The sequence below is a fragment of the Chelonoidis abingdonii genome, chromosome 1 (assembly GCF_003597395.2).
Source record: "Chelonoidis abingdonii isolate Lonesome George chromosome 1, CheloAbing_2.0, whole genome shotgun sequence".
Classification (NCBI taxonomy): Eukaryota; Metazoa; Chordata; order Testudines; family Testudinidae; genus Chelonoidis; species Chelonoidis abingdonii.
The window spans coordinates 241532703-241544092 of NC_133769.1; the positions used below are offsets into that span (position 1 = coordinate 241532703).

Sequence of the window (11390 nt, forward strand, 5' to 3'; positions counted from 1 at the left end):
CTGAAGTGTTCATGGGGAGTGCCATGATCCAACCCTCCACATGGCAGCCTAGTGGCATACCTGGGACACACAAAGCACAACCCCAGGATAAGGCTTCACGCTGAAGTCCAGTTGGTAGAATCCTAGAGTGACTGATTGGCCCCTTGACTCTACTCAAGCCAGCAGCAGGAGCAGGAAGGTGTCTGAACAACTTCATCCTGTTCCTATGGCTTGATTGCCTGGTGTATGACTTGTGGTTACAGACCTCTGCTTTGTCCCCTGCCTCTGACCCTTTGGTATCCTGACACGACCTGGCTCTGGTTCCTGACTTGTGGTTCTGAACTCCAGTTTGTCTCCTGCTTTTGGCCTCCCACTATTCTGCCCCAGACAACTGTTGACTCCTGTCCCATGACTGTGGACTCTGGTCTACTAGGTCTGGCTGTCCACAATCCAACCATGACAAGCTGGTTGGAAGTTACTATTAGGACACTCATTTTCATTAACTCCTATGGTACAGCTACCACACCAACTGGCAAGTTATGTTTTTAGAGCCCAATGAAAATATAAGGACTAAGTAATTGTTGTGGGTTGTAAATTATAAATGTCCCAAATATTGCATATTTAATTATAAAATGATAAATGATTGTCAATCAGAAGATCTCACTTATGATTTATATTGCATTCATTGCAGGGGCACCCAGAGGAGAAAGTTCACCAAAAGGAATTGTGTTAATATAAGGTGCTGACAATCTCCCTTCCAGTAGGGGGACTACAGCTACCCATTAGGCCTGAGAGAAAATTCACTTTTTCACCCCTTTGAAGGGCCAGCTCTCCTCATCCACACATCTGAATCCCTGTGTTATGGTACAATCAGTAGTGCAATCAGCAGTCTCCTCGAGAATTACTTAATCTGTTCAAGGACTCAGCCAAAACCTGTAATAACACTGTACCACATAGGCTGTGTTCCTCAGACTGCAAGCTAGAAAGGCAGGGTGTGTGTGTGTGCATCCAGCATCCTAGATAAAGATACTCCTTTGTGTTTTACTACATCTGAGTTCTGTCTCATCTCTTATGTGAAAGAACCACTACACGACTCCCTTCCCAAATATAACCATGAACATTGAAGTGGAAATAAAAAGGATGCCAGATTGTGGTTAGCACTGTGATTCTGAAATGCTTTACTCAACACTTTTACTCAGCATGAGCAGAAATGCAAACGTCTCTATTCTAGCCCTAGTCTACACTATGAGTTTAAGTCGAATTTAGCAGCGTTAGATCAATTTAACCCTTCATCCATCCACACAATGAAGCTATTTTTATCAACTTAAAAGGCTCTTAAAATCAATCTCTGTACTCCTCCCCAACGAGGGGATTAGCGCTGAAATTGACATTGCTGGGTCGAATTTAGGGTAGTGTGGATGGAACTCGACGATATTGGCCTCTGGGAGCTATCCCAGAGTGCTCCATTGTGACCGCTCCGGACAGCACTTTCAATTAAAATGCACTAGTCAGATACACAGCAAAAGCCCCAGGAACTTTTGAATTTCATTTCCTGTTTGGCCAACGTGGTGAGCTCATCAGCACAAGTGACCATGGAGTCTCAGAATGGCAAAAGAGCTCCAACATGGACCAAACAGGAGGTACTGGATCTGAGTGCTGTTTGGGGAGATGAATCCATGCTATCAGAACTCTGTTCTAAAAGATGAAATGTCAAAATATTTGAAAAAATCTCCAAGGGTATGATGGACAGTGGCTACAATAGGGATCCGCAGCAGTGCCGCGTGAAAATTAAAGAGCTCAGGCAAGTCTACCAAAAAACCAAAGAGACAAATGGCCACTCTGGGTCACAGCCCCAGACATGCAACTTCTATCATGAACTGCATGCAATTCTAGGGGTCAAGGAGGCTACCACTACCCTACTCCTCTCTGTGGACACCCACAAGAGGGGGGTCTCATGAAACAGGGATGAGGATTTTGGGGATGAGGAAGATGAGGAGGTGGAGGAGGATGAAGATAGCACATAACACGCAAGCGGAGAAACCATTCTCCCTGACAGCCAGGAACTTTTTATCACCCTGGAGCCAATACACTCCCAACCCTCCCAAGGTGGGCTCATGGACCATGAAGCTGGAGAAGGCACCTCTGGTGAGTGTTCCTTTGTAAATGTAATGCATGGTTTAAAAGCAAGCATGTTTAATAATTAATTTGCCCTGAAGAGTTAGGATGCATTCGTGGCCAGTACAACCACACCTTTTAAATGGCCACTCTATTGGGTACTTGGTATGGGAAAGGAGGGCGCTGATGTTTGAAACCATTCCCACATGTTATGAAGGTTTAAGAAGCTGAAAGACTGTGGCTTACCATGCTGCCTGCAAGCTGACTTCTGTTGCCCAGACCTCCGTGTGTGATCTTTCACACCAAACCGACAGGCCCTCAATATAAGAGGCAAAATGCGACCTTGTAACGAAAGCACGTGCTGTGCAATGTTAACAGCTTGGTTCACCATGAAAGAGTCTACCCATTGTTTTCTAAAATGTGTCTTTTTAAATACTACTCTCCCTTTTTTTCCTCCTGCAGCTGCAAATGTTTCAATGCCCCCTTATCATCTCCATCCCAGAGGCTAGCGCAGATAAGAATGTTTAAAAAATGCACTCGCAATGAAGTGTTCTCTGAGCTCATGCAGTCCTCCCGCACTGAAAGTGTTCAGCAGAATGCATGGAGGCAAACAATATCAGAGTCCAGGAAAGCAGAAAATGAATGCGAGGACAGAAGGGACGAGCGAGATGAGACGTGGCAGGAGCAAGGTGAGAGATGGCAGGAGCAAGATGACAGGAGGCAGGATGCAATGCTGAGGCTACTGGAGGATCAAACTGATATGCTCTGGCATCTGGAGGAGCTGCAGGAAAGGCAGCAGAAGCACAGACCGCTGCTGCTGACCCTGTGTAACCGACCCCCCTCCTACCCAAGTTCCATAGCCTCCTCACCCAAACACCCAAGAATACGGGAGGAGGGTAGCTCCAGGCATCCACCCAAGCACTCAACTCCAGAGGACTATCCAAGCAACAGAAGGTTGGCACTGAATAAGTTTTGAAGTGCAGCGTGGCCTTGTCCTTCCCTCCTCTCCTCATCCACCACCACCCTCAGTGCTTCCCTCCTCCCCCACCCCTCCCAGGCTACCTTGGCAGTTATCCCCCTATTTGTGTGATGAATTAATAAAGAATGCATGATTCTGAAACAATAATGGCTTTATTGCCTCTGTGAGCGGTGATTGAAGGGGGGAGGGCATTTGGCTTACAGAGAGTAGAGTGAACCAAGAGGGTGGGTTTTCATCAAGGAGAAACAAACAGAACTGTCAAACCATAGCCTGGCCAGTCATTAAACTGGTTTTCAAAGCTTCTCTGATGCGCAGAGTGCCCTCCTATGCTCTTCTAATCTACCTGGTGTCTGGCTATGTGTAATCAGCAGCCAGGCAATTTGCTTCAACTTCCCACCCCGCCATAAACGTCTCCTCCTTACTCTCACAGGTATTGTGGAGCACACATCAAGCGGCAATAATAATTGGAATATTCATTTTGCTGAGGTCTAACCGAGTCAGTAAACTGCACCAGCGCGCTTTTAAACGTCTAAATGCACATTCTACCATCATTCTGCACTTGCTCAGCCTATAGTTGAACAGCTCCTTACTACTGTCGAGGGTGTCTGTGTATGGCTTCATGGGCCATGACATTTAGGGGTAGGCTGGGTCCCCAAAGATAACTATAGGCGTTTCAACATTCCAACAGTTATTTTCTGGTCTGGGAAGTAACTCCCTTCCTGCAGCTGTTCAAACAGAGCAGCATTCCTGAAGATGCGAGCGTCATGTACCTTTCCCAGCCATCCCACTTTGATGTTGATGAAACGTCCCTTGTTATCCACCAGTGCTTACAGCACTCTTGAAAAGTACCTCTGGTGGTTTATGAGGGCAGCCCTCACGTTGAGAAGCTAGTGGCGATAGCCCTCTGGAAGCTTGCAATGCCAGACAGCTACTGGTCAGTCAGGAATCAATTTGGAGTGGGTAAATCTACTGTGAGGGCTGCCAAGGCGGTCCGGTCCCAAGATAGGTATATGTGTTCTGTCTATCACACCACCACAGTTATGGAATCCCATTGCAGCAAAACCATCCACTAAGACCTGCACATTTCCCAGAGTCACAGCCTTTGATAGAAGCAGCTCAGTGATTGTGTTGGCTACTTGGAACACAGCAGCCCTCACAGTAGATTTACCCACTCCAAATTGATTCCTGACTGACCAGTAGCTGTCTGGCATTGCAAGCTTCCAGAGGGCTATCGCCACTAGCTTCTCAACGTGAGGGCTGCCCTCATCTTGGTATTCTTGCACTTCAGGGGAGAGGAAAGCAAGTCACAAAGTTCCATGAAAGTGCCCTTATGCATGCAAAAGTTTCACAGCCACTGGGAATCATCCCAGTCCTGCAATACTATGTGGTCCCACTCCCACCAGTCTGTGCTTGTTTCCTGGGCCCAGAATTGGTGTTCCACAGCATGAACCTGCCCCATTACTACCATGATGTCCAAATTGCCAGGGCCTGTGCTTTGAGAGAAGTCTGTGTCCATATCCTCATCACTATCATGATTGTGCTGTTCTCGCCTCCTCGCCTGCTTTTGCAGGTTCTGGTTCTGGACATACTTCAGGATAATGCACAAGGTGTTTACAATGCTCACAACAGCAGTGGTGAGCCAAGCAGACTCCATGCTTGCAATGGTCTCGCGTCTGCAGGAGAGCAGAGTTTCAGCAGAAGCGGTGGATGAAGACCGATGCCACGAGAATAGATATTTATACTGAACGATGAGAAGACCTGTGAGGTGGATTCATGACACCAGGAGAGCATTATCCTATTAAATTCTGTTCAGCTGTTCCTGGGATATAAACTTAAAAATCACCATTTCCCTCATCTAGCTTGAGTTCTTCAGGAAAATTCTGGCAGCATGCCAAAATATTAACTAAACAAGTCACATACGTTCTAAGGCTTGGCTCACACATTCGCAAAGGGAAAACACACACTCACTGGGAACATCTGGGAACTACTGGAGCAGCTGTGAGGGATGAGAGCAGAGCTGGACTCCTCTCCAAGACCTAGTCATTTAAGTGGAAACGGTTAGTGGTGAAAGAAGGTTTCAAAACCCTACTGCCAATGTATTATAAGGAGTTATTGCTGCACATAATAATTTTTGAAAAAAACTAGGAAATTACATTTTAATTGTATCTAAATTGGTTTGCTCATCCTTGTTATAAAGAGGACACCAGGTCATGTAAACCCTGATCACCACTGCTTCATTGTAATCAAGGCTGGAGTGAAATATCACTTTTATATTTAATCAAGCTATGGAATCTATGCTAATTACCATTTTATGATGTAGTAGATTTAACATTTATTACCTCTTTTATTAATTTGTATGCAGCATTATTAAATAAGGTCTTCAAAGCCATTGGTAAAAGACTAACAAGATTTCTTTGAAAATTTCATAAGAACATTTCAATAATGAATTGTAACTTTATGCAATTAATTATCACAGTCAACAACTATTTGGTTTCAAATTGCTGAACAACCAAAATGTGTTATTTGGGAAGGTTAATTAAGACAATTTGCCACTGATTAGCTCAGTTTCATGAAAAAGAACTATGTAGCATAAATTGTTATGGGAGCAGATGTGCTGAAATATATATATCACAAACCATGACAAATGGAAAGCTACACTATAATATGTAAAAACAGGGTTCTTAAATAATTTATGAAGGAAAGATTAAAAGAGGGCTAGATTTAATTTTTCTTTAGTAATTTGTAATTAATATAGAAAAATATTCAAGGCTTAATTTTGAAGTTCATATTCATTATATGACATGCCAGCATATGCGCACTTATGTTAGGGTGAGAGGCCAAATGGTGCAATGGAAAAGGCCTGTTATTGGAATCAGGAAACATGGTTTCCAAGCCATACTCTGCCACAGGCTTATTGTGAGACATTGGATAATGCACTTAGATCTGGGTGAACAAAAGGAATTAGGCATTGTGACTCTGAGCCCTTTTGTCACCTGAACCTAAGCCAGGCCTGTCATACTGCTCCAGTGTTCTGATGCTATCCATTGATGAGCCTAAAGTCCCCTCTGAGGAGGGTCCCCCACCGTCTCAGCATGACTCCCCAGGCTGGCCCCATTCTTAATCCACCTCCTGTCTTCGGCTGTTCAGATGTTCCATCAAGAAAATATGGATGAAAGAAAGGCTGTACTGTGGTGGGTGTGTCAATATGATTTTATAAAAAATATGCTAATGAGTGAATATAAAGTAACTGGAATATGCTCCATGCAAAAGGTCTCTTGTAAGGCATCATTACAAAGCTTATAACCTACTGTGTGTGTTCATCCTATTTGTATGACTCAATCATTCTTGGATCTGAAACTAGAAATATGAAATATAACTCTGAGGGCCTATTATAATTATGCAAAGTGTGGGCCATTAACGGTGGTTTGGAATCTTGATGACTCCCATCAACCAGGACAATTGTCTGCAGATGGCTCTGTTTTACCTGTAAGTCTTAGTATATATGTGTGTGCTGGCAAATGGGTAATGAAGTCCTGCAGTGACATATGATCATGTCACCTGAACTGGAGTCCATCTTTAAACTGGTGTCTTTCCATTGACAAAGAGGGGGTGGGAACCCAGAGAGCGACAAAGGATTCCTGCCTTAAGCAAAAGATATATAAATGAGTGGAACAGAACAAAGGGGGAGGAGCCATCATGAGGAATCCCTTAGCTACAACTTGAACTGGAACAAGAGCTGTACCAAGGGAAAGAATTATGCCCAGGCCTGGAAAGTGTCCAGTCTGAGGAAAAAAACTACTGAAGCGTCTCTAAGGGTGAGATTATCTGTATTCAGTTTGATTAGACATAGATTTGCGTGTTTTATTTTATTTTGCTTAGTGACCTACTTTGTTCTGTCTGTTACTACCTGGAACCACTTAAATCCTACTTTCTGTGTTTAATAAAATCACTTTTTACTTATTAATTAATCCAGAGTATGTACTCATGGTGGGGAACAGCTGTGCATATCTCACTATCAGTGTTCTAGAGAGTGAACAATTTATGAATTTTCCTTGTATAAGCTTTATACAGGGTAAAACGGATTTAGTTGGGTTTAGACCCCATTGGGAGTTGAGCATCTGAGTGTTAAAGACAAGAACATTTCTGTAAGCTGCTTTCAGGTAAGCCTACAGCTGTTTGGGGACATGACTTAGACCTCGGCCTGGGTTTGCAGCAGGCTAGTGAGTCTGGTTTAAACCAGGCAGGGCACTGAAATCCTAAGCTGACAGTGCAAGAAAGCAGTGGCAAAAGTAGTCTTGGCACATCAGGTGGCAACTCCCAGGAGGTTTCTGTGATCCAAGCTGTCACAATGGGTTTTCCACTATTTTTTTTCGTTCACAATGAGAACTCCATCCCCACAGCACTGCCCCCTAAGAACCTTCTCCACTGTTTGTAGAGCACTTTTTAAAAGCATTATTCATCATATTTCTCCTTTGTTTTAGAAAAAGTTTCTGTTGTTGGACCTTTCTGTTACAATACATTTGAGCCCCTTCTTTGTATTTTTTCCCTGCAAGTTCTCCTACACTCACACCCTCTGTGTTTCAGATAATTTTCCCCACTGCCCCACATACACATACACTCTGGAGTCCATTCTCCTTTCAAGGCAATAGGTGTCTGCTGTGGTTTAGAAGATATAGTGGTCTCTCTTCATTAGGATGATTGCCTCTGTGCACATGCTCTGAGTGATATAGCTGTTGCCTGCGCCTCAGGATCCACCACCCACAGCTTTTCTACCTCCATCTCATCTAACACTTCCGTTTCCATGTGGGGGTTGTCATCTCTCTCCTCCTCTTCCACCCCCCCTTTAGTTTGTTTGTAGACTCTCAGGTAATGGTACTCCACATTGTATTGAAATTAGGGCTGTCGATTAATCACAGTTAACTCGTGATTAACTCAAAAAAATTAATCCCAGTTAATTGCAGTTTTAATCGCACTGTTAAGCAACAGAATACCACTTGAAATGTAGTAAATTTTTTGGAGGTTTTTCTACATTTTCAAATATTTGATTTCCATTACAACACAGAATACAAGTGTAAAGTGCTCATTTTATATTATTATTTTTATTACAAATATTTATACTGTAAATATGATAAACAAAAGAAATAGTATTTTCAGTTCATCTCATACAAGTACTGTAGTGCAATATCTTGGTCATGGAAGTGTACAAATGTAGATTTTTTTTGTTATATAACTGCACTCAAAAACAAAACAAAGTAAAACTTTAGAGCCCACAAGTCCACTCAGTCCTACTTTTGTTCAGCTAGTCACTAAGACAAACAAATTTATTTACATTTACTGGAGATAATGCTGCTGGCTTCTTATTTACAATGTCACCTGAAAATGAGAACAGATGTTTGCATGGCACTGTTGTAGACACCATCACGAACTTTTGAATTTCATTTCCTGTTTGCCCGGCATGGAGCTCTGATCAGCACAGGTGGCGATGCAGTCCCAAATCCAAAAAAACCTCCAGCATGGACCGTACGGGAGATACTGGATCTAATTGCTGTATGGAGAGACAAATCTGTTCTATCAGAGCTCTGTTACAGAAGACACAATGCCAATGCATTTGAAAAATATCTCCAGGCTATGATGCAGAGTCCACAGCACAGTACTGTGTAACAAGTGTAACGGAAAGCCAAAGAATCAAATGGACGCTCATGGAGGGAGGGAGGGGGTACCGAGAAATCCAGCTATCCCACAGTCCCCACAGTCTCCGAAAAGCATTTGCATTCTTGGCTGAGCTCCCAATGCCTGTAGGGTCAAACACATTGTCCGGGATGGTTCAGTGTATATCTCATCAATTTACTCCCCTACTCCCCCTGTAAAAGAAAAGGGGAAAAATCGTTTCTTGACTTTTTTCAATGTCACCTTATGTCTACTGCATGCTGCTGGTAGACACGGTGCTGCAGCACTGAACAGCAGCATCCTCTCCCCTCCCTTCCCCAGTGACAGACGGTACCGTGCAGAAGGACTGGTAGCCATCCTCGTCATCATCCCGTGAGTGCTCCTGGCTGGCCTCAGGTGAGGTCAGCCGGGGGTGCCTGGGTAAAAATAGGAATGACTCCCAGTCATTCCTGGCAGATGGTACAGAATGGCTAGTAACCGTCTTCATCATAGCAACTGGGGGCTGAGCTCCATCAGCCCCCTTGCTTTCATGTCTACAGAAAAGATTCTGTACTGCCTGGACTATCATAGCAGCGGGATGCTGGGCTCCACTCCCCCACACACCGTTTAATGTCCTGCCTGGACTATCATAGCAGCTGGAGGCTGCCTCCCCCTCATTTTATCTCACTAAAAAGTCAGTGTTTCTTATTCCTGCATTCTTTATTACTTCATCACACAAATGGGGGGACACTGCAATGGGTAGCCCAGGAAGGTTGGGGAAGGAGGGAAAGTAACGGGTGGGGTTGTTGAGCAGGGCACCACCCCTAGATATGGCATGCAGTCTTCATCATTTTGCGAGATAGACAGGGAGCGGCTGTTGCCTTCTGGTACACTGGTCTCTAGTAGACTTGCCCCATATTATAGATAGGACTGACTCTATTTTAGATACAACATAATTGGAGGGAATTGACCTACGGGAGGTCATTCCATTTTTTGTCTTTGCGCCTTTTTCACCCTGGCACGACCTCAGTGAAGGCCAGCAGGAGCACCATGACAAGAGGCAGACGGTAAAGAATTGGATGATAACTTCTCTCATTGCCAATTTAACAATGGATGGCAGATGGAACAGACCGACTGATAACCATCTTGCTATCTTTGCAAAGCAAATGATGCTGTGGTGATAGCTCTGCAGTATTTCTCCTCTGTCAGCGGCATCCAGTACCAAATATGGTGACAGTGACAAATGCTTAAACAGGAGTCCTATGGTTTGCCATGCTATGGCGTTCTGCCAGGGCAATCCAGGGGAAAAGAGCGCAAAAATGATTGTCTGCCATTGCTTTCACGGAGGAAGGAATGAGTGACGACATTTACCCAGATCACCTGCGACACTGTTTTTGCACCATCATGCATTGGGACTCAACCAGAATTCCAATGGGCAGGGGAGATTGTGGGAACTATGGGATAGCTACCCACAGTGCAACGCTCCAGAAATCGATGCTAGCCTCGGTACATGGATGCACACTACCGAATTAATGTGCTTAGTGTGGCCGTGTGCACTCGACTTTAAACAATCTGTTTTACAAAATGGGTTTATGTAAAATTGGAATAATTCCATAGTGTAGACGTACCCAGTGCCATGCAAATGCCTGTTCTTGATGCCAGATGAGATTGTAAATAGGAAGCGGATAGCATTATTGCCCGTAAATGTAAACAAACTTGTTTGTCTGAGCAATTGGCTGAACAAGAAGTAGGACTGAGTGGACTTGTACGCTCTAAAGTGATATATTGTTTTATTTTTAAGTGCAAGGGTTTTTTTTTTACATAATTCTACATTTGTAAGTTCAGCTTTCAAGATAAAGAGATTTCTCTACAGTACTTGTATTAGGTGAATTGAAAATTAAGATTTTTTTTTCTTTTTTACAGTGCAAATATTTGTAATCAAAATTAAATATCAAGTGAGTATTATACACTTTGTATTCTGTGTTGAAATTAAAATAAATATATTTTAAAATATAGAAAACATCCAAAAATATTTAAATCAATGGCATTCTATTATTGTTTAGCAGAGCGATTATTCACACAATTAATTTTTTTAATCACTTGACAGCCCTAACTGCAATGTTACACAAGATGTAGCAAACCAGGAATATCTTACATACAGTTTTGGGACTGTACTGTAGTGTTCTGCCAGAGGCATGGAAACACCACAAATGCAGTTTTAGGATGCCAAAGGTTCTCTCAATCACTGTCTGAGTGTCCACATGTATATGGTTATTCCACTCCTTTGCATAAATATTGGGTTAGGGATGCGGCTGAGAAGCCATGGTTGGAGGGGGTATCTTCTGTCACCTGTGTGGGGCACATGCATATGGGGGGTAAGACACTGTGCTCATTGTAGGGTTGCCTGTGGTAGTTATATCTGTGAATGGCTTGAATTTGGGAATGGGGGGTTGTTCAGAAGTGTGGAAGAGGAAGTTGTCTGAGTCTTACCTAGTGGGAATTGTTCCTCAGCTAACAACTCTCAGCTCAGATTGTGGCCAGACATATGCATCATTGCATGAACCAAGGTTCTTCACCATGACATCCATGAATATTTCCTTGACATTGCAGAAAGTCATAACATTCATGGAATAGATCTCATGTCTTTTTACATAGGCCTAAGTCTCATGCT

General features: G+C 43.5%; 1 pseudogene; it reads left to right on the forward strand.

Annotated features, from left to right (window-relative positions):
- Positions 1–1571: 1571 nt before the first annotated feature.
- On the forward strand, positions 1572–3070 carry LOC142046599 (uncharacterized; annotated as a pseudogene).
- Positions 3071–11390: the final 8320 nt, after the last annotated feature.